General features: G+C 42.1%; 1 long non-coding RNA gene across 1 annotated transcript; it reads right to left on the bottom strand.

Annotated features, from left to right (window-relative positions):
* Positions 1 to 1416: 1416 nt before the first annotated feature.
* On the bottom strand, positions 1417 to 21091 carry LOC149466028 (uncharacterized). The gene is made up of 3 exons (XR_016312169.1): positions 20977 to 21091; positions 2117 to 2226; positions 1417 to 1592 (listed from the first exon to the last, which is right to left on the bottom strand). It is a non-coding gene; the product is annotated as an uncharacterized LOC149466028 (long non-coding RNA).
* Positions 21092 to 22757: the final 1666 nt, after the last annotated feature.

The following is a 22757-nucleotide window of genomic DNA, read 5'->3' as shown; positions in this document are numbered from 1 at the left end:
AGACTATTGTTTTTTAATTAGATTATTACAGTATCACTCGCTTTCTGCTCATTGTTCGCAGTGTATTATTTTCAGATGACTTGTCATAGATTTCTCTGCAGGTTTCTAGTTGCCCACTAATTCTAATGAATTCAGCAAGTTAACTGTCACTGCTGTCTGTGCAGAAACCTGAAGCTCACCTTCTTTTTTTGGGTAATATTTTTTTTGGATTCCATTTTTTTATGACAGATTATTAAAGCTGAAGTTTAATTTGCTTATATATAGTTTCCCTTGTTCCTCCCTCTTTCATCATTGACATGGCTATTACATTTTAAAGTATAACTAAAAGCAAAACCTTATTTAGGCCCCTTTCACACAGGCATTCTGTATATCCGTTTTTCATCTGTCCATTTATATCTGAGAAACGGATACCCATGTATTCCTATGGACTAGCGGATGTAAATGGATGATCATCTGTTTACATCCATTAATGTCTGCATCCGTTAACATCCCTTTTTTGAACGGAAGAAAACCCTATTTTTCTTCCATTAAAAAAATGGAACGGATGAAAAACTGATGTAAATGGATGCAAACTTAAGAAAAATGGATGTAAATGGACAAAAATGGATGTAAACAGACAAAAAAACATACAGTCCATTTTTGCATTGGTAATGGATGCAAAAAAATGGATGTAAACTGATGAAAACCAGATGTAAACTGATGAAAAACAGATTTTTCTTCCATAAAACAAAACGAGACACATGGAAAACAGATGTAAACAGATGATAAATGTATATAAATGGACATAAACAGATGAAAAATTGATGTAAACAGATGTAAACGAACAAAAACAGACGTAAACTGATGAAAAACGAATAAAATGGACATAATAGAATAGATAGACGAAAAATGGATGTAAATGGACATACTGTCCATTCTTGCATTGATGAAAGACTGACGTAAACTGATGAAAAACTGATGTGAACTGGTGAACTGTTGAAAAACTGATTTTTCTTCCATAAAAATAAATGTAACACATGAAAAACAGATGCAAGCGGATGAAAAACGGATGTAAACTGATGAAAAATTTATGTAAACAGACAAAACAGATGAAAACAGATGAAAAACTGATGTAAACTGATGAAAAATTAATGTAAACGGACAAACTGATGTAGGGGGCAGGCTAGGGACAGTAAGGCCAGAAAGGAAAGTGCTGGGTGATGCTGGATGACCTCAAGCCAGAAAATGAGATGGGTTCTATCTGACTCAGTGCAGACAGTCTGCAGTGAAATTAGAGTAAGAATTTTCAGTACGAAAAAATTTAATTTCGCCAGATGAACTGGATATCGTGGGCACCACATTCTATGAAAATGTAAAAACACCAAACTTTGTTTTGAAATATAAGGAGGTGCCAAAAAAGGACATAGACAATCTCTATAAACATTCAAATTTTTATTTCAAAGAAATGCAATTTAAAAGACAACAGTAGTTTTTGTGGTTGTTCTTTATTAAACCACCAGAAAGGTCCATGTAGCTCAAGAACATCCATACTGTACAGCAGTTTCAACTCAACATGTTTCGCCAACCATTGCCTTCCTCAGAAGAACAGATTACTGCATAGGATTGCCATTAAAAATGAAAAAACAAATATACATAAATACATTATATATAAACATATAATGATACATCTAATATTAACACAACTACATATAATATTAATTACAATGGCTCTTCAATGGCCATCTCGCCAGGAATGCTCAAAGCCAAAGTAGAACTTTTTTTTTTTAAGTTAAAAGATCCAAGCACCCACATGACCACCTAAAGGGGGGACTAGCACCCTATAAGAGGGACACAATCTGTGGAAAGATCCCTAGACAAAATAATATTTATCACCAAGGGTGGAACGACAAGCATATACAGATTGATAGTTCTGCTGTCTAAGGCATAGCTAATTGAATCATCTTATATTGTGGGAGCAATTATAGGGAGTCTACCAGCTTTACAGCGGTTTAGGAAATCCCCTATAGTAACAAAGAATATGAATAATAAGGACAGGGAGAAAGCCCATTGTCACTATCAAGAGTATTCACAACATAGATAAGCTTCAAGCATTGCGGAGTTCAAATATGTCACTTACCTAACATACAAACTTGGTGTTAAATAGGCCAGAACCATCCCAAGCAGCCAAGGCCACAGCATGTCAGAGCAAACATACAAAGGGTTTCCCAGCAACACTTACCAGCCAGCCTGCAAAACAACCAATTTGGCCTTAGTCTAACAGTTTGCGTTAAAAGCAGAGCGTTTTGTTTGCACACATTTGCAAATACATGCGTAAGCCACAGTCCTGCGTTAAGGGTCCTTTGTATACTGTGGCCCTAACTAAAATTTCCAGAGTCTCCATAGTAGGAGCACATGTTTCAATGGATAGGTTAAGTGCAGGTGTGCCTGGAGGAGCCCATCCCCCCTTACAGGTACAGGACGCTCGTGATGTCCAACTATACCAAAATGACAGCAAAGGCATCCAGTACGTCCCTGCATCCAAATTAGCCAACAACACAAAAAATATCAACCGTCCCAACCTATAACCAGCCTTAACATAGGCCAGAACCATCCCTGGCAGCCAAGGCCAAAGCATGTCAGCACAAACAAACAAAGGATTTCCCAGCAACACTTACCTGCCAGCCTGCAAAACAACCAGTTTGGCCCTGTCTAACAGGTTGCTTTAAAAACAGAGGGGTTTGTTTGCACACATTTACAAATACATGCGTAAGCCACAGTCCCACATCAAGGGTCCTCTGTAGCCCAATGTCACTATCAAAAGTATTCACCAACATAGATATACATCAAGCTCCAAGCCAGGGGCGGACTGACCATTTGGAAACTCGGGGACTGCCCGGGGTCAGTAGGGGGCCCCATGAGATGCCCCTGGTACCTTTTTCAAAGGCTTTTTTGAGTTTGGGCAAGGACACAGGTGCCCCATGATCCCCTATTGCCCAGGGGCCCCATGAGTTGTCAGTCTGCCCCTGCTCCAAGCATTGCAGAGTTCAAATCTGTCGCTTACCTAGCATATAAACTCGGTGTTAAATAGACCAGAACCATCCCTGGCAGCCAGGGCCATAGCATGTCAGCCACCACATGGCTGATTTTATGTCTCCCCCATTCCACCAGCGTCTGACGTCACAGATGGGGTGCGGACGCCCAAAACAAACCATGCGCACAGCTGCCCACCGATAGTGACATCATACGCATGCATGACGACACTCCTGCGCCAACGTGGAAGGTCTCCCTGCCCAAACAAAGGTTCGGAGTGGGCCTTCCACAGGCAACCACAGCCTTCCCACATGGTATGGTCGATGGCTGCAGACACATCAGGGGTTGCGAGGATAAAGCTCTGGATGGAAATGGGAGGGGACACCATTGCAGGGGTCATCAAAGTGCCGCACCAGAGGGGGACCATGCCAGCACCGCTAGGGTCAGCAACCCAAGCAGCCAGCCCCTACCCCAAGGGCGCCCGATGGTCGCTAATCCACCCAAAGGAGGCCAGAAAAAAGGAGGAGGTGCACATAATAAAAAATATCAATAAAAATATTAATAAAATAATAAGTATTTTCAGCACAGGTGAAGAGCCTCTACAACTATTAGTAAATATAAGCTTTTACAGCTTATAATATCTTATCCTGACACCACAAGGTTTTGATAATTCGACTATTAGGTACATCACACACAACAGTGCCTGAAAAGGTAGTAGTTTTTTAACTTGACAAAGTATAGATAACGTTTTACCATTGAACCTGTCAGTAACCAAGCTTCTGTGCATTTTTCTACTAAGGGTTACAGATTTAAAGCCCATCCGTGGACAAAGGTCTCTCATCTCCAATTCCTCCATTCTATCTCTTCTCATCCATTCAGCAGCTTTAAAAAACAAATTACTTTGATGCTTTTTATTTTACTCCCCTAACTCTGCCATCCAGGTCATGCGCCGGCACCGACAAATCATCTTTGTGACATCATTACTCTGCTATTGGAAAGTGTCCTTGTCACCGTAATGTGGACACCCAAAAAAGAATCCTCTTCCTTTACAGTAAAAAAGGTTTAGAAAGGTTAAAAGATTTTTCTTTTTAAAGTCGACCATACTGTACATGGTTTGAAATGTGGCCAGTTCAGCAGGGACTGGCCATATTCCGATCCATGTATGGGCACCCTGGATGTACACAAGTCAATCTGTCAATTGGTTTGTGTACAATCAGCCTAGCTTTTTTTTTCCTGAACGATTAGTGCCACCTGCTATAGCCAGCAACACTAATCATTCTGTTCTGCTGGCAGGGAAGGCTCCCCACTGGCTGAACACAATAGCGCTGCGGAAAGGATTCCCCCATCAACACTGAATGTGTTGATGGGGTCACCAAGCAATTTTCTTTCTTTCCACTCAAGGTGAAAGGAAAGAAAATTGAATAAATCATGGCATGCCTAACTTATTTTGTGGTTAGCGGAGGTGAGTGTTCTGCTCAATGTCCGCTTTAAATAAAAGTCACAATTAGTAAATAATTGTCAAAAAACTTGTAATAAGTAGTTTTGGTGATCTCCTCCAAATTCAGTTGACTGACTATTGTACTGAACCTCTTGGTCCAATACTTCTTGAGTTCAGGAACAACCATACAGATAAGTCACAAAAATACCGAAGTCTTTATCTTCTTTATTATTCTGGTTTAGTAACTAGAAGTTAAACACTAGAAAAACACTGAGGCAACCACAGTAGTACCTTCAGAAGAGGTTAACATACCTCAAAAGAGTTAATTGGTCTAGTACTAATTATATGACTATATGGGTACACATATTTATAAAGCAGTGAATCTGACATTCACCAAACAACCACTGCAGGGGAATCTTCTAGGTGTTTTCAATGACAGTGATTAATTCATCACCAGTGAATAATGGCTGAATGTCACACTTTTTTTGTTTGTAATTCCTTTACAATCTATGTGCCAGTAGCCTGAGAGCGATTGTTACTGGGTTAAGTTAATTACGCAATTAACCCTTCAAACTCCAAACTGCCAACAGATAGCTTCACAATGTTAGCAAGAACAAATGTGAACAATAAATGTCTGTAACCACAAACAAGTATGTTCAGAGGATTACTATATACAGCAGCACTCTTCAAGAGAAAGGAATTCTTTAGTTTGCATTAAAAGCTTTAAAGACAGTTTCAACACTTTTCAAAATAGGGTTTATTACTAAAAAGGTCAAAATGGTACAATTTAAATATTTACAGAAAGGAATGTTACAAAGACATAAAGAGAACAATAAAGCAACAGAGAAATAAAAGAAAGGAGTTAAGAAGGCGGAATACTTGCAACGTCCTGGTATTAGCAGCATCCAATTGTCCAAGTAAAAACGTTGCCTTGGCTCTCAAGTCCATTAAGATGTTCCTTGATTGATGTTAAACGAGAGCTCAATCTTAACAAGTCCTGTCAGTCCCTTTTCCATGATATCAAGGGGTGTGGACAGAGACCAACTGACCAATAATCCGGTTTAAGGGATGGGTGCAGGTAGGTCACCAGATTTATGACCAATTCCCAAATACAGTTTGGCACTAATATTAATAACCTCCAATACGTGCAGTTGGTATTCTAGCAACTGGCAGATTAATATTCAGAATTATATTTTGAACCAGGGATACCAAACACAGCGTACCTTTGTCACCCAGGAGGGAAGGGACAGCTTTCTCCCCTTTCTTATGTGCTAACATATTCATGTATGACCTTGATTTGTTCGGTATAATATTCCCTATTCAAATATATACCTAATATTAATGTGCCCTGTTCCTGTTGAATTCTTTGAATTGTATGTGGAATTGTTACATGTGGAATAGACGATTTATGGCATGCTCTGCATTCCTAGAACCTTAATGGCCTTACAGGTCATGTGTGACTGCTTGACTGAGTTATTATTGTTTTATGATAGGGCAGAGGAAAGTGTTTTCCATGGTTAGTGGAAACAGACATCCTGCCAAGACTAATTAACTGTTTTACAGGTGGAAACCAGACCTAGGCTCTGGCGTCTATTGTGTTTTAATTAAGATAAGAGGCTCTTTTGAAGTCTGTTAAAAACAGCTAAAAATTCCATAGCTTTCAGGAGAAGGGAGGGGAGGAAGATCATGGCTCATGAAAAACAAAATGCTGAGACCTTAACAAGATGGGTGTTGTGTACAACTTCCATGTCTATATTGCACACAATCATTACACAGAGAACTAAAAACAAAGAGGGGGAAAACTTGGCTATGAGTTGCGGAAAAAAAATATGGTGGTCTAACTGGTAAGGGACCAGTTGTCCCTAGGAGGGAGTTAAATAGAGTGAAGAAAGTAAAGTATCAGGGTCAAAGTAGGAGAGAGGGAAAAGGAGAAAGATGGGAAGACTGAGACAGGATTAGAGGGAGAGGTTAAGGGGAGGAAGAAGGGAAGACACGGTCCCTCTCTCCTGAGAGACTTAAGAGAAGTACGGAATCACAAAGGGGTGGAAAGCTTTTTGAGATAGGCGTCAGTGTACACAAAATAGTTCCAGGGTCTTCAAGTTTCTGTGAACCCCTCCTCAATCTTGTGCAAAGTAGCTGTAAGGTCTTCCATGTCCCAAAATTGTTAACTCTAGCAAACCAGAGAACTTTTTTAGGAGGAATAACATCTCTCCAGCGGAGTGGGATTACAGTCCTTCGCAGCATTTGAAAGCTGCATCATAAGAGATGTCTTGTATTTTTTTATAGATTTCTCCATCAGGTGCAACAAGCAGGCTGCTGGGTTGTCATGCAAGTCTACAGTGGTGAGTTGTTTAATGATACCAGTCACCTCTTGCCAAAACGTCTAGATTTTCGGACAGGTCCAAAAAATGTTGAGCATGGCCCCCCTTTCGTGCCACAGTGCCAACACGAGCTGGGTACCTGTAGAGAGATTCAATGAAGCATGGTGGGGACCCTGTACCATCTGGTGAGGATTTTGTAGCTAGTCTCTTGAACCCTGGTGATGATTTTTGGGGAAAATAAAGAATTTTCAATCTCTGATTAGGAGTGAAATGGAAGCCGGGATCAGATTCCCATTTGGTGACAAAGGAGGGCACAAATCCTCCTTCTGTGTGAATCAGGGAGGCATACATAATGGATAGAGAGTGTGGTACCTGATACTCTTTATGGCACATGGACTCGAAATCCATAAGTGGTCGAGAAATACTCAGAGAGCGCTGACAAAGAAAATTGCGAAGGTAAAGTCCACCTCAGAAGTCCAGGGGAGGGTCGGCGAGGTGGGTAAGATCTGTAGGGATCAGGGCATCCTCTAAAGTTAAAAAGTCTGAAAAGTGAGTGTAGCCTTGAGTTTTTAGACAATGGAATTGCACATTGTGACCAGGAGTAAATTTGGGATTGCCCAGGATGGGAATCATAGGCGTGGGAAGCAAAGCGACTGTGGAGCTATGGAATATCACTCGCGAGACCTGAAGAGTACTACTAAGGGTAGGATGTGCACAAAGCTCTCCGGGCAGAGGAAAGGCAAACTGAGGCCAACTCATGCTGTGCCCTGAGAGTCTTCGAATTCCATGGCAACCCAGTGCATAGTCTTACTGTGGCAGTGCCAGTTGATTAGCCTGGTAAGATGGGTCACCTGATAGTAAGCACAAATATCTGGAAGGGCTACTCCCCCAGAAGACTTAAGTAGGGATAAGTTGTGTAATGCCAGACATGGTTTCTTGTGGGACCAGGCAAAATTCTGGAACCAAAAACTAATGTTCTGGAAAAAGAGAGGAGGAAGTTGTATAGGAAGGGCTTGTGTCAAATACAGGACTCGGGGAAGCACTGTCATTTTGAGTGCTCTGCATCGACCAAACCACGTCAAGGTTAATGAGTGTCAATGCAATAATTATCCTTTGAGCTTGAGGAGAAGCGGCTTGAAATTTGCAGCATAAAACTTGGACAGATCAAGTGTAATGTTCGTGCCAAGATACCTGATTGCATTGGTTGCCCATTTAAAAGAAAAGGAGAGATGATGAATTGTGCCAGGGTCCACAGAAATGTAGAGGGTGGAAGACTTTGCAAAGTTAATTTAAAGTGGGACAAAGCTCTGTAAACCCTGAGAGCCTGTAAATGACTTGGTAAGGAAATGAGCCGGTCTGTGACAAAAAAGATCAAGTCATCTGCAAAAGCCTCTACTTTATGAATGCCCAAAGGTTTATGGGAGCCAGTGATGTTGGGATCGGATCAAACTGAGCAGAGCAAAGGCTCCAAAGTTAAGATGAAAATAAGTAGGGAGAGGGGGCACCCTTGCCTTGTCCCGTCACAAATTTGGAAAAAGTCAGATCTAATCTCATGGACTTTCACGGCAGCTGAATTAGCAGAAATCCAGCAGAGCATGGGGGTCCCAAGACCGATATGTTCCAGGGTCACCAGGCATGAATTGCCAGTGGACCCTGTCAAATTCTTTTTTTGCATCTGTGGAGAGCAGCATAAACGGGCGCTTAGAGGTCCTGGAAGTGTGTATAAGATTGAGGACATGTATCATATTGTCTGAAGGTTCCCGAAGAGGAACAAAGGCTGCTTGGTCGCTGGCTGGTAAGTTGTCCAAGAACATTGTTCTCTCCCCTTTATTCACTATGTGATGCCTGTTTATGTGTCCTTGCTTCATAAGCCAGTTATAGACTTGGGCGGGTGGCCACTTTTATGCATGTTTGAGTTTTTGGTACGTGGGTGCACTAGGGCCCTGGTTGCCATTGTGCTACATGCTGGGGTCCAGTGCACTCCTTTGCCTTTAAGAGGGGTGGCTCCCTCAGGTCCACCTGCCCATGATCTATCCATTAAATGCATGTGCCTCTACTATGGGGACTCACAAATTTTAGAGTTAGGACCACAGATTACCAGGGTGCTGTGTCGTGGCTCTGTGGCTTACGTATGTATTTGCAAATGTGTGCTAACTAAACCCCTGTTATAAACGCATACTGTTAGACAGGTTAATTCGGTTGTTAGCAAGCTGGCTGGCAAGTTGTCCAAGAACATTGTTCTCTCCCCTTTATTCACTATGTGATGCCTGTTTATGTGTCCTTGCTTCATAAGCCAGTTATAGACTTGGGCGGGTGGCCACTTTTATGCATGAATTGCCAGTGGACCCTGTCAAATTCTTTTTTTGCATCTGTGGAGAGCAGCATAAACGGGCGATTAGAGGTCCTGGAAGTGTGTATAAGATTGAGGACATGTATCATATTGTCTGAAGGTTCCCGAAGAGGAACAAAGGCTGCTTGGTCTCTGTGTATCAGGCGAGGAATGTGCGGAAGTATCTGATTGGCAAGGATTTTTGCAAAAGTTGGTGTTTAAGGGAACAATCAGTCGATAGCTGCCACACTGAGCGGGGTCCTTGCCTTCCTTGGGAACCAAAGAAATGTAAGCTCTAAGGGTGTCCAGAGGCATAAATTCCCCCTTCACTAGAGAGTTCAGCGCGGTCACCAAGCATGGTGCGAGTAGATCAAAAAAGGCCCTAAAAAGAGGCCATCAGGGCCTGGTGCCTGCTTCGGTTTAGACTGGGAAAGCTCCACTCCGAGTTCCTCCTCTGTCAATGGGGAATCCAATTGCTTATGGATGGAGAGAGGGAGAGATAGCATGCCCGAAGACACAATATAGGAGTGGACAGTTAAGGGCTTGTGCAACATCATAGGTGGGTGTTGGGTCCAAATTGAAGCATTGAAAAAGATCAGAATTCAGAAGCCATAGTGTCCAAAGTGGGCACCATGGATACCCATATATGAAATGATGTGTGGGACAAAGCATGAGGACCACGGAAAGCCCTTACAAAAAGAATGTCAGGTTTACTTAAAAGCTTGCACATTGTATGATGGGACCATACCAGTTTTTGTTTGGCTTTGTGAAAGAGAATGTCACACTTGAAACGGTAGTAATTTGCCACAAAAATAAAAACATTGGGCCCACTGCAGGTTTAAGTCATAATGCACTAGTATGCACTGCATACTAGCACATTATGACAGACTTACCTGCACATGGAGCTCTCCAGTGCAGCGCTATCACAGCTCCCCAGCTCTTCCATCTGTATGAATGCTCGAGGCCACAATTAGTTCACTCCCACACATGCGTGTGGTAGCTCTGACCATGACACAGCACTCTGCATTTCCCAGCACGCTGTATGCCCCGAATGCAGAGTGTCACTGTGCCTGTGCTGGTGACGTCATCAGCTATTGCCAGTGTGAATATTCCCTAAACGGTATATGTTTAGGAGATAGTCATTGTATCTACAGGTAAGCCTGAAGGTAAGCTTATCTGTAGGTAAAAGTAAAAAAATAGACTTTAGTACCACTTTAAAGCAGAACTACATTGCATCTGAGCACCACAAACCAAAACGCTATTTCATTAATTTTTAATATTCAAAGCAAACTAATCAATCCACGTCTCCTTGTTTTATTTTACTGAGAAATCACTTTGAATAACACCTCTAGCATTTCTCATTGTGGCCTTAGCTCAGGCATGCAGGCAGAAAGGTGTGCCTAGCTGAGAAAACTCTTCCTCCCCTCCTGAAGACTTCTGGAATGTAGGATATCATTTGCATAGGACTGATAACCAGGAAATAAGTGAAGAAATTAAAAGGATTAAAAACAGTCAATGTTTATTGAAAGAGTAAACTTCTGCTTCAAAGTGGCTGCAAAGGCTGAAGGTTTTTTACCTCCATGCATTCTATGCACAAAGGTAAAAACCTTCAGTGTGCAGCGCCGCCCTCCCCCCCATACTTACCTGATCCTGATCTCGGTCCAGCAATGTGCATGAGAGCAGTGGCTCTCCCTCCTTGTTGGATGAGACCAAGCAGTAGCAGCTCTTGGCTTCTGCTGCTGTCAGTCACAGCCAATGAGGGGGAAGGGGGGTGAGGCCAAGACACACTCTGTTGTCTTATGGACACACAGAGGCAACTTGGGAGTGAGCAGGCACTGGGGTCACTTAACAGGGGAGAGGAGCCAGGAGCACCGTCAGGGACTCGAGAAGAGGAGGATCGGGGTTGCTTAGTGCAAAAACATTACACAAAGCAGGTAAGTATGACATGTTTGTTACTGTAAAAAAAATCTTAACTTTTGCTATCACCTCAACTACTTTGTAAAGATGCCCCTGTGAGCTGAAATACATAGGTCTTTATATAACCACAATGATGTACAGACACCCAATTCTGATTTCTGCTTTTATCTGCTTAATGTAGTCAGACGAATGAAAGATAACTGATGAAGGATGCTAGGGGAGCGAGGACTTTTCACATTCCCTTGCCTTATTACATGTAGACCGTATTGTATGTCTTCCTCTAAGGAGAACATGTGTAGTTTTATACTAAATCTTGCAATTATATTATTAATTTCAACCTTGGTACAAAATAGCACATATCTTGCTCTCACCACAGCACTTGTCATTTGCCTAAATATAGACAGAGGTATTAAAATAGTAACATACATTCTGTGTTGACTGGAGAGATAATAAAAGTGACAGTTCTGCCTCTCAGACAGGCGATGTGTTCCTGAATCACATTGTGATTAATGGCAGTCTCCACAAAATTCTGCTTTGTAATGCTGACTTGATAGAGGAGGACTGGTGTGTATTAGCTTAAAATTTGATATCTTTCTGCTGATAGATAAAGATACCCATAGGAATATGATCACTGCCCTTCCAACTAATAGCAGTCGAAAAAGGAAAAAGATTGTATGGTGTGGCAGTACGGTATCCTGCCACGGTGGAAATCACGATGGAGACCCAGGATTCTCAACCATACAGGTTGAGGGGCTCCAGGCAGATCTCATAATGCAGAGGAAACTGGTTTATCAGTTTCCTCTTTGGTTTGTAAAGCCTGTTTTGGGACCTGTAGCCTGGAGGTTTCTAAGAGATTTGGGAGGGATGAAATCTCCAATCCTGGGCCCATATTTTGGGAGCAGCCAGCGCGCTGATTGCACAGGTGTGTGCAGGCCTTTTTGTGGAGGCCAAGCCATGATTCTGGGCTCCACCCCGGCAGATAGGAGTCAGGAGGGCTCCACCCCGGCAGACAGGAGTCAGGAGGGCTCCACCCCGGCAGATAGGAGTCAGGAGGGCCCCACCCCGGCAGATAGGAGTCAGGAGGGCTCCACCCTGGCAGTTAGGAGGGCTCCACTTGGAAGACAGGAGGTCACTGCCTGGAAGTCAGGTGGGCTTCACCTAGGAGAGGTGGAAGCCAAAAGCAGCAAGGGGCTGCTAGAGACTAGCTGTGTGCAAGAGCCATAATTCTTGAAGAAGTCTGCAGGAGACAGACATCAAGCTGAGTATAAGCCAGGAGGCTGAATCATTGTTTTGTTTGATGGTGGATACCCCTGCGTGGGAAGCTTTATGTTATGGGACATTTATTTAAATAAAATTGGGCAAAAAGGCCCTTAAAGAAGCGAGTCGCTGTGTGCTTTAAATGAAAAGCTCTACCACTTTGAAACGAGTTCCCACAATGGGTATAGTCATCTGGCCTAATGGAAAGGATTGATCATCAAACATTTTTGTGGAGCTTTAGGTGCTAGAAACTAGTTAATAGCAACTTTTCATTTACTGTCTATACGTGGAAAACTATCCCTGGCACTAAAGAATTCCCCCTGCACAAACTCATTAAAGTGATCCTTTTCATTGTGTGTTAAAGCATGCGCGTTAATGCTCATTATAGCATGGGTTGTATTAAGGCATTCTGTTCATCATGGATAGAATGTCAACACACCATAATTCATGAAAAACTGTGGGTGACTCTTTTTTGAAAAAACTAAGTGCACCACAATGCATGTTCATCACGCATAGAGCAGGTGTGAATGAGCCCTTAAAGTGGTTCTAAAAGCTCAAGGTTTTTTTACCTTCATGTATTCTATGCATGAAGGTAAATAATCCTCTGTATGCAGTGCCCCCCTCCCCCAATCCTTACCTGAGCTATTCTGACTCAACTACCAGGCCATAAACTTTATCTCCCAACGATGTATACAGCTATACCACATAGTGTTGAATGTATCCCTTGCATCAGATCAGAAAGTTTAACTCAATGAATAAACTCACATGTTGAGGAAATCAGATGAGGAAACCCATTCAAATGTTCCATTTAATGGAGAATATCATAGGCAGAAAAATGTTAATGTTGTAGCCTCATGGAAGATGCATTCAAGAAGGCAGGATACAGTGGAATGATTACAGGGAGAGGCAGGGGGGAGGAGTATACACAAGTACAGTGAGAGAAAGAGCTTAGCTTAGACAGAAGGAGCCGGCTTAAAGACACAGAGCAATAATAAACAAGTGATGATCACAGAGAAATAATAATAACTCAAATAGTGTAACACAACATGATCCCCCTCCGATCCAGCAATTTTCTCGACAGCCTCTGCTGTCTGGGGACTCTTCCTCCTCATTGGCTGAGACAGGAATTTTAGGAAACTTTGTAGCAGAGTCATTGTTACTTGTGAAGAAATTGGCTCCCACTGCTGTCAATCACAGCCAGTGAGCCAATGAAGAGAGAGTAGGGGGGCTCTATGTGTCTTGTGGATGCATAGAGCAGCGGCTTGGGCACGAGTATGCAACGGTGCTCCCAGGGCAAACAGCTTTTCCTGGGGGCACTGCTTGGGAGAGGAGCCAGGAGCACCGGCGGGGACCCGAAAAGAAGAGGATCAGGGCTGCTCTGTGCAAAATCACTGCACAGAGCAGGTAAGTATAGACATGTTTTGTTTTTTTTTTTAAATGAAGATTTAGTGTCATTTTAAAGTTTTTCCAAAGTTATACCATAATATATACACTGCTGGGGCATGTCTAGGCAGGCAATGTGAACAGCTGTACTTTCTATAGCTCTAAAGAGACTCCTACAGCTGTAGTACACATAATGAACTGGAAGCAGCTTGTTTTTGAATCAGATACCTGAACACCACCCTGCATGGACTATCAGCAAAAACAACCTCCACCTGCTATTCACAAGACTGCATGATGACCAGATATGGCGGACCCATGCTGGCCTAAGACAATTGTCTAGTCCCCACTACAGAGCTTTCAGGACAACCCAAAGATAGGGTTGCCACCTCATCCTTTAACAAACGAACATATTAATTACACAGGTTCTGTGCCTGATTAAAGTGGTAATTAAACTCACATAGTTCCTTATCTGCATTAACCACTTCCCATCTGACCCATGTACATAAACGGCTGGACGGGAGTAGTGCAGGAGCGGGTGGCCATTTATAAATGGCCTCCACATTCCCTGCCTGTGCACGCTCCCTGGGGCCGATCGCTGTACGGGACCTCTGTGAGAGGTCCCGATTCATGTGATCAGTGATCACATGAATAGTAGTAAGCAAGATGTCACTTCCTGACATCATTGCTTACTACTTGTGAAATCTGTAAATGATCACAGAGGTACAAGGCTATTCACAACAGCCTTGTGCCATGTGACAAGCTGTGACCAATCACAGCTCTCACAGTATTTCTCAATGGCTCAAAGAATGCAGCCAGAGGGAAGGAGAAATGATTGCTTTTACAGCCTTTATGGGTGTAAAAGCAATCAGTGTAAAAAAAAAAATAAAGCTTCATCACCCCCCATAAGTAGTACAGTGTCACTATGGTGACACTGTACTGCTAGGGTGACAGTATGTTAAAAAACCCATAAATAATAATATAAAAAATAAAATAAAAATGTAAAAAAGTTTTTATAAAAATTATAATTTTTGGTTATAAACTAATTTGGGTTATTTTTTTACCAAAAAGATAGCTGAATACATTTTGCCCAAGATTTATGAAGAAAGATTATTTATTTGCAAAATTTTATAAGAAAAACGCTTTTTTTTCTAAATGTTTGGACATTTTCATTTATATAGCAAAAAAATTAAAATCCCAGTGGTGAATAAATACCACCAAAATAATGTTTTATCTGTCTCAAAAAAATGCTAAAAAATTAATACGGGTACAGTGTCGCATGACTGCGCAATTGTCATTCAAGTGTGATAGCACTGAAAGCTGAAAATTGGCCTGCACTGGAAGGGGGTAAAAGTGTCCGGACTCGAAGTGGTTAAATTAGCCTCAGAACCTGTGTAATTAATATGTGTTTGGTTTTAAAGGGATGAGGTGACAACCCTACCCAGAGAAATAACCCCCATCATCCCCCACACTCATTAGCATTCTTTTATTGAGCATTATTGGAACAGATTTTCACTATCCATTGATGTAGTGGCCTTTGACTCATGTATGGAACAAACCCTTGTTTAAGTTCTAAAATTAATTAAAGTGTAACTCCACCTTTGCTGAGAAAAAACAATTCCCAGTGGGTGATCAGTGTACATTGCAGGGATTTTAGGAAACTTTGTATCGGATTCATTGTTACTTGTGAAGGAATAGCAGACTAATTGTCTGCTGATTCTAAATTGGGGTGACTGGTCCATTATAGTCATCTGATTTATTTTATGTGTTCTAATGAGGAAAGCTGCAGCATCTGCATCCCTGTAGAAGTATTTAACCCTTGGGGAGTATCTCCCCAAAATGTATGCAGTAAGACCTGTGTACCTACTTATTTTTAATCTACGCTAGACCAGTCTTAACCTGCAGCTCGGACTCCCCTGTATTAGTGGGCTGCTTCTACAGGTGGAAGGAGGGAGCGCCAACAATGGCTGGACCATGGCAACCTATGGGTGACGTCATGGCTTTCAAATTCACAGCCGTTGATGGAACGCTCCCTTATACAGGGAGCTGGAGCTGCAGGATCATGTGACCAGACCAGACTGGAATAAAAATAGGTAAGTATCTTTTTTTTATACAGGGTAGGCAGGATAGGTAGGAGGAGGGGGGTTGGGAACATTCTTAAAAATAGGCTTTTCTTCCACTTTAAATTACAGCATGGCTTATGCACAGGGGTGGACTGACCATTGGGGAACTCGGGCAGTGCCCGAGAGCCTGGGGTCAGTAGGGGGCCCCATGAGATGTCCCTGGTACCTTTCATAGGCTTTTTTGGGTGTGGTTTGAGTGTGGGCATGGGGCCCCATGAGTTGTCAGTCCACCCCTGCTTGTGTAGCAATTGTATATGCTGTATTTGTTTTATTTGCTATATTTTTTTACAAGATAGTAAAGTTACCCTTTAAAGCTAAACAAAAATCCCTGCTGGGGAAAACAGATGAGGTGATGCTAGATATTAACATTCTGAGGGTGGATGTTCAAAAGTTCAGAGAACGTGCTGCCAGTGTGGAGAGATGCATTGAGGATTTGCACAGCTGAGAAATACACAGCAGCATGTTTCCCAAATAAACCACACACAGCACATGTTGTAAAACACAACACAGCACACAGTTAACCCTTTGATCGCCCCAGATATTAACCCCTTCCTGCCCAGTGTCAGTACAGTGTCAGTGCTTTTTATTAGCACTGATCACTGTATTAGTGTCAATGGGATGTCAGTGGCCATTAGTCAGTTCTCACTCAGTGTCAAAATGCCCACCACAGTCCTGCTATAATTTGATAACCTGTGCGTTTTTATTTCTTGCGCTATAAACAAAAAAAAGGCCGACAACTTTGAAAAAAAATTAATATTTTTGACATTTTGCTATAAAACATATCCAGTAAAAAAAATGTAAAAATAAATTTAGGCCAAAATGTATTCTGCTACATGTCTTTGCTAAAAACAAATCCAAATACATGTAAATTAATTGGTTTACGTGAAAATTATAGCGTCTCCCGCTATAAGTCACTGATCGCCGCCATTACTAGTATATATATACAGCTGCAAGAAAAAGTATGTGAACCCCTTGGGATTACGTGGAGTTTTGCATGAATTGGGCATAAAATGTGCTCTGAACGTCATCTAAGTCACAACAATAGAAGAACACAGTCTGCTGAACATAATACTACACAAACATTAGATGTTGCCATGGTTTAATTGCACATAACATGTAAACATTCACAGTGCAGGGAGGAAAAAGTATGTGAACCTTTGGACCTAATAACTGGTTGACCCTTCTTTGGCAGCAATAATCCCAACCAAACGTTTCCTGTAGTTGCAGATCAGACCTGCACAACGATCTGGAGTCATTTTGGACCACTCCTCTTCACAAAACTGTTTCAGTGTAGCAATATTCTTGGGATGTCTGGTGTGAATCGCTCTCTTAAGGTCATGCCACAGCATTTCAATGGGGTTGAGGTCAGGACTCTGACTGGGCCACTCCAGAAGGCGTATTCTGTGCTGTTGCAGCCATTGTTTTGTTGAATGACTTGTATGCTTTGGGTCATTGTCCTGTTGCATCACCCATCCTCTGCGGAGCTTCAGTTGGCGGACAGATGGTCGTACGTTTTCCTGCAAAATGTCTTGATAAACTCTGGAATTCATTTTCCCATCAATGACAACAATCCGTCCAGGCCCTGAGGCAGCAAAGCAGCCCCAAACCATGATGCTCCCTCCGCCATGTTTCACAGTGGGGATGAGGTTTTGATGTTGGTGTGCTGTGCCTTTTTTTCTCCACACATAGTGTTGTGTGTTCTTCCCAAACAACTCAATCTTGGTTTCATCTGTCCACAGTATATTCTGCCAGTAGTGCTGTGGAACATCCAGGTGCTCTTTTGCAAACTTCAAACGTGCTGCAATCTTCTTTTTGGACAGCAATGGCTTCCTCCGTGGTGTCCTCCCATGTACTCCATTCTTGTTTCATGTTTTCCTTATTGTAGATGTGTCAACAAAAATGTTAGCATGTGCCAGAGATTTCTGTAGGTCTTTAGCTGACACTCTGGGATTCTTCTTTACCTCATGCAGCATTCTGCGCTGTGCTCTTGCAGTCATTTTTACAGGACGACCGCGCCTAGGGAGAGTAGCAACAGTGCTAAACTTTCTCCATTTGTAGACAGTCTGTCTTACCGTGGACACATGAACATCAAGGCTTTTGGAGATACTTTTGTAACCCTTTCCAGCTTCATGCAAGTCAACAATTCTTGATGGTAGGTCTTCTGAGAGCTCTTTCCTGCGAGGCATGGTTCACATCAGACAGTGCTTCTTGAAACCAGTAAACCCAAAACAGGTGTCAGCAACACATCCAATATCATCACACTGATTGGAGTCAAGGTTGGCTCACTCCTGGCTCCAATTAGCTCTGGGAGAAGTCATTAAGCTAGGGCCTCACATACTTTTTCCTCCCTGCACTGTGAATGTTTACATGTTATGTGCAATTAAACCATGGCAACATCTAATGTTTGTGTAGTATTATGTTCAGCAGACCGTGTTCTTCTATTGTTGCGACTTAGATGACGTTCAGAGCACATTTTATGCCCAATTCATGCAAAACTCCACGTAATCCCAAGGGGTTCACATACTTTTTCTTGCAACTGTATATACAAATAAATTCTAGTATATATACCGCCATTTGTAAACACTATAACTTTCACATAAACCAATTACTTTACATGTATTTGGATTTGTTTTTAGTAAAGACATATAGCAGAATACATTTTGGCCTAAATGTATGCCGAAATTAGATTTTTAAAATTTTCTACTGGCTATGTTTTATAGCAAAAAGTAAAAAATATTGTTTTTTTCTAAATTGTCGGTCTTTTTTTGTTTATAGCTCAAACAAATAAAAACGCACAGGTGATCAAATACCTTATGGACCCACAAAACTAACCCTGGAGTCAGCCCATACAAGTGCCCCCAAAATTAGTGGCTTGCAATGGTGGGCATTCGGTGAGGGGAAGGGGCAAAGAGTGGATCTGAGAAAGGAGGATTGGGTCTGCTCTGCGCAAAACCATTGCACAGAGCAGGTAAGTATACCATGTTTTTTTTTTTAATGTAAACTTTTACAATCACTTTAATCAATTTAAACTGCACAATGCAACTTTTAGATACTGTAAGTACTTACACACATTACAATCAATTTGCAATTAAAATAGTTTACCTACCAGTATGGTTTTGGTTTGCAGTGTCACTTCTGAAACTACAGGTTGGGAAGAAAATGCCTATCTTTATCTTGACTTATTCTACTGCTGCCCTGTTTACCCTTTATCTAATCTTATCATGTTTGGGAGTAAATGATGCCTTCTTGACCAGATCACTATTTGCAATTTTAGTATCTTTTAGTTTGCTTAACAATCACTGTCTAACCCTTTAACAATCACTGTCTAATTCTTTAACATCTGGGGCGATCAAAGGGTTAACTGTGTGCTGTGTACTGTTTTATATAATGTGCTGTGTGTGTTTTACTAGGGAGACATGCTGCTTTGTATTTCTCTGCTGTGCAGAGAAATACAAAGCAGCATGTCCTTGCTGGCAGGAGAGAGACCTGTGTTGTTTACACAGAGGACTCTCCCCTGTCAGCTTTCTCCGACGGTTGTGGGGTGACGGCAGGGAATCTCCAGCAGGGACCTGGTGATTGACATCCATAACAACCAATGGTGGCACAGGTAGGGCGGTGCGTGCCCCCTACCCAGAAATGCAAATTACGTATATTTTTACGCGCAGCCCTGCCACCCTGTAGCAGCAGTTCTACTATAGGGTGGCGGGCAAGCGGTTAATATACCAAAATGATAGGAATATAATGGAAGTGTCACCTGCACTGGGATGTACATGAAGCACTTTATTAGTTGTATGTTTCATTGGAACACTTGGATTCATTTTATTATTTTTTCACCAGATTTATTTAGAGGTCTATTTGAATTAAACAAGAGTGCTGTTGTTATTTTAAAAGTAAAATTGATAGGCATGCTATGAGTGACACTTGCTACTATGCAGGTACTGTTTGGCAAAGTGGTCTACTCTCTGTAAGTGCCTTCATGGCACTGGAATTGACATCACTTGCCAGTAACAAAACCTCCAGTGCAGGCCATAAGGCCTCACTTTGTCAAAGGCTTTGACAGATAGTACGGGGAGAAGTTTCTCCATACAATCTTTCAGTTTTGAAAACAGCACGGCCGTGCGGGGTCCTGTGCACACGGCCGCGTCAATCATTCACGGATTTCTGTGAATGAATAAACTGCAAGTCCCGACAGCCTTAGTGGCTGTCGGCTTGTAGTTTTCAATAAACTACCACGACACTGTGGAGCACCATGGTAATTTATTGAAGCTTCCTGTCAGAATATCTGCTTGCTCGTACATCACATACGGCAATCCTGGGGATAAGGGTGGTCCTCTGGGAATTTCTGGGATTTCTTCTGTTAATTTCGATATAATGGCAGATTGTCAAGGAACATAATAAAGGATGAGGGTGGACCTCAAGGGATCTCTAGGGATGAGGGAGGTCCTCAGGGGATCTGCAGGGATAAGGGTGGTCCTCTGGGAATCCTCAAGGATAAGGAAGGCCCTCAGGGGATCTCCAGGGATGAAGGAGGTCCTCAGGGGATCTCCAGGGATGAGAGTGGTCCTCAGGGGATCTCCGGGGATAAGGGTGGTCCTCTGGGAATCTCCAGAGATAAGGTTGGTCCTCAGGGGATCTCCAAGGATATGGGTGATCCTCTGGGAATCCCCAGGGATAAGGGTGGTCTTCAGGGGATCTCCAGGGATGAGAGAGGTCCTCGGGGATCTCCAGGGGTGAGGAAGGTCCTCAGGTTATCTCTAGGGATGAGGGAGGTCCCCAGTGAAAGGGGGTCCTCTGGGAGGTGGGGGGCTTTGGTGATAATGGGTCTCCAGGAGGGTCTCTGGTGATTGGGGGGCTCTGGGAGTCTGCAGAAATTTGAAGGGTCAGCTCAGCAGCCTCTCTTATGGGGCCTAAGACAATCTTACCATAAAAAGTATGATTGTTTTTGTGATAAAGTTTAATTTGTTTTTTTTTTTGCATACTTCTCTAGATCAAATTAAAACATGTTGATCCATTTGAAATTTAGTCTTATAAAATTACTTGAGAAATAATGTGAAAACATGGCCATAAAGTTAATTTTTTTTATAGATCAGAAGTTCTAATTGTTTTCACTCCCATGTAAAACTGGGGGCTCTGGGCTGTTGAAGGGAGCAGTGACAATCACACGTGTAAGGCTTTGTCTGGGTCTGGGGTGGAATCTCCCACCTGAGAGCTCGGAGTCCGCAGGCTTCTTGGCTTGCTGCTTGTGGCCTTGTTGTGCCTGGTCTGTGGATGGTCTGACTGTGCCACAGTCTGTGTCAGTCACAATCACTCACTCGAGGCTGTGTCTCTGCTCCAGCTGCTCAGATTCTGGGTTTTATAGCGGTCGCCGGCCAAACACACACTTAGATGGTGTCAGGATTCGTCAGGAGGCTCCAGATTCCAGAACATACACAGTTCCAAGCTGTCACAGCCATTTTTCCCATTATGGGCATTTATGGGCAGGAGAAAAGTGCCCCATTTTTACTGGCTGTCCGTAAAAACACAGACGGTTGGCAACACTGCTCTGCACTGGCCAGTAAGCTAAAAGTATACAATGTATCAGTGTGGAAATGTTCTGCTCTGAGCTGAGGCATGGAAATAAATTGTAACATTCACCAGAGAGAGATCAACTTTGAATGAAAGCACACTACAATGTTTTCACAAATTCATAATATCTCTGTGCACATTTATTTACAGAACTATCTTCCTCTGGTGCAGTGTTAGCATGTGAAAAAAATGTGGCAAAACAACATCAAAAATAAAGCTAAATTTAAGTTATAAATATCCCAAAACATAAATATTTAACAATGCATAAACACGTAAATAACGCATGTTTTTTAGTGAATCAACTACTTTTGAGATTAATACTGTATGAGTTATTTAACTCAAAAATCTATGCAGTATTTATCTCTCTTGACCCCATTCTCACCTAGGCAATAATTCCAGATATGCTGCTTTGCAACACATATACAGTATATAATTTTTTAGTGTTTCTAAATAGCTTTATTTAATATGTCTGGGCGGCACTTCCAGTCCCAGCCACCTAGGCGACGACGTTATTAGGTGATTCCCATGAACTCCTGGGATATCGGCGTCATTTATCCCAGGAGTCTTCAGGAAGCCTAATAGTTAAATCTTGCGTTATTTTGATACCAAAAATTACGCGATCGAGATGAGTTCTCTGTTGATGGACAGGTTGCCATAACAACATGGCGGAAACTTTGGCCAATGCCACCATTACTTTGACAACCTTTAATCAACAAACTGCGCTGTGCAGTATCATTTCTACGCAGGTGCAGGATCGAGAGATGTACGTATACTAGGTAGCCAGCTGCACCTAATCCCAGAAATACACAGGAGCAAGCTTCAGATGCTCACATCCTTGATGGCCTCTGTAACCGAAAAAGGAGGAAGCCAGAATCCATTGTGATCTTTGAGCCCACTCCCTAGCGCAGGAGATTTTGCATTTTGACCTCAATGGCCTCTACCTGCTTCCAAGATCATGTAAAATATTACAGATTTAAAAGCAACAAGCATGAACACAGTTAGGACAGTATCCAAATATTAATGTACAGTTACTAACAATAACGGGAAGTTTTTATTAAAAAAATGATTATGGGGACTGGAGCTCCACATTAAAGGTATACAATGTATCAGTATGGAAATGCTCTGGGAGAGGGAGATCATTCTGTGAATGAGAGCACACTAGAATGTTTTCACGGTTTCATAATACTGTATGTTTATGTACATTTATTTATTACAGAGTTATCTTCCTCTGATTCAGTGTTAACATGTGAAAAAAAAATGCAAAAAATAAAGCTAAATTTAAGTGATAAATATTGCAAAACAAATATTTAACAATGCATTCAGTAAATAACGCATCTTTTTTAGTGAATTGACTACTCTTGAATAAATACTGTAGGAGTTATTTTAACTCAAAAATGTATGTAGTGTTTATGCCTCTT

Source organism: Staurois parvus, unplaced genomic scaffold, assembly GCF_062004578.1.
Source record: "Staurois parvus isolate SC_StPar_1 unplaced genomic scaffold, SC_StPar_1.0 ptg000133l, whole genome shotgun sequence".
Classification (NCBI taxonomy): domain Eukaryota; kingdom Metazoa; phylum Chordata; class Amphibia; order Anura; family Ranidae; genus Staurois; species Staurois parvus.
This window is presented reverse-complemented; position numbering and strand designations above follow the sequence as displayed.